At 36.7% G+C, this 1,729-nt stretch overlaps 1 long non-coding RNA gene across 1 annotated transcript; it reads right to left on the bottom strand.

Moving 5' to 3' along the window:
- Positions 1-808: 808 nt before the first annotated feature.
- Positions 809-1,722, bottom strand: LOC106944247 (uncharacterized). Its single transcript, XR_001424172.1, has 3 exons — positions 1,328-1,722; positions 1,095-1,182; positions 809-993 (listed from the first exon to the last, which is right to left on the bottom strand). It is a non-coding gene; the product is annotated as an uncharacterized LOC106944247 (long non-coding RNA).
- Between the last annotated feature and the right edge of the window lie 7 nt (positions 1,723-1,729).

Genomic DNA, 1,729 nt, shown 5'->3' on the forward strand with positions numbered 1-1,729 from the left:
CATATGCAAAGGCGCTTCAGCAGACCCACGTGGATTCTCAGTCATTGGATGAAAAACAATGACATCACAGATCATTGACATGTGATTGGTTGGTTGATGTGTGCCCACTGGACAGCACTTGTCTTTACAAGTAAACCCCGCCCCAATCATTAATATTTTTAATGCTGTATTTTAAAAAATCTATATAAAAATAAATGCTGTATTGTATAAGCATTTGATATTGCTTATATGCAACATGTTCATATATGAGGAACATAAAAGAGGCACAGAAGTTTGTTTTTTCTCTTTATTTCATTTAATTTTTTTACTGTTTGCACACAAAATAAGACATAAATGCTTGTCCATTTCTGGACCATCTGGCAGTGTTTTTTTGTCCAAACATGATCAAACATTATGCTGCGTTCAGGACAGGCCCAACATCTCTCCTGTAGCATAGACCTGACGTCTCTTCCTGTCTTGTAGTCCTGATGTCACTGAGCTCCTGGATGGAGGAACTTGGGGTCTATCCTGACACCGCCTCATAGCTGCCATCCTCTCAGAATGCCACCTCCTCTGCTGCCAGTACTCTCTGCCTTCCTCCATCAGCTGTTAATACAGAACAGACAATCATTATGAACTACAGGCATCTTTTAGTCATTATGAAACTACAGTGAAATTGTTTGGCAACTTCCAGCTTAGTATGCACACATAAGACATTAAAACAAACAAACAAAAAAAAACACATTAATACATTCTTACAAAAAATAAAAACTTTAATGAAAAAGAGAAAACACTTGGAAACAATTGGAAGAAAAAATAATTAAAAGCAGTTGGTAATAAATAGTAAAACATAGTTCAACAAACTCTGAGGCAGATAATTTGCTTTGATGGATTTTAATAAATCACAGTGCTTTAATCATTCAAGGAATTGTGACATCTCTAGATTAGTAATAAATCTTACCTGCTTCTTTCTTTAGCTACATCCGGAAGACTGGCAGTAGGTCCTGGATGCAGCTGGAAAACATTTTTGTGCATTGTCATGTACATAATTACATTATGTACATAAACAATATTGAAGAATAAAATATCAACATTCTAAAATAGTAGATACTCACACACAGTTGCATCTCTGTCCTCGTCACGGATATCAGGACGTTCCTGAAGAGTCTGATTGACACAAATGTGACTCCCATTCTGTGGAGTCTGTGGAAATAAATGTAAAATTTAAAAAATATATTGTAGCAAATATATCGCTTTCTCAAAAATACATAAGTAAATAAGTTAAAATTATTCTCAACCAGCCATTGTACAATCGGGAATCAACGCAGTGATTATACATAATACATACCGGCTTCATGACTCCTCAAATCCGTCCTCCGTCCGCCATGTTGTCGATCTCTACTGCTTTCCACAGTCTGCCTTGCTGTACTGCGTTATAACAAATTAAATAAAATAACGGGAAGTTCAGTTTTCCTTACAAATATGCCAGTGTTCACTATTGACTAAATGTGAAATCATAACTTACTGAATTTCTCTTCGTCCTGGTGGACTCCGTCAGAGCGCCTCGGCACCGTGGTCTGAGGCCTGGCTGTTTAGGCCTGGCCATTTTTCAGGTCTGAAAAAAATAAAAGAAGATGCGAGTATTTTTAAGAGTTCAGAACATCACATGTAATAAAAAATACAATACGAAATATCTCCCTACACTTGTTTTGGCATATGAAAACGACAGACCGCTTTCTGTAAGAAACAA

The sequence above is a fragment of the Poecilia latipinna genome, unplaced genomic scaffold, assembly GCF_001443285.1.
Source record: "Poecilia latipinna isolate Pla-1442-1.1 unplaced genomic scaffold, P_latipinna-1.0 Scaffold7587, whole genome shotgun sequence".
NCBI lineage: Eukaryota > Metazoa > Chordata > Actinopteri > Cyprinodontiformes > Poeciliidae > Poecilia > Poecilia latipinna.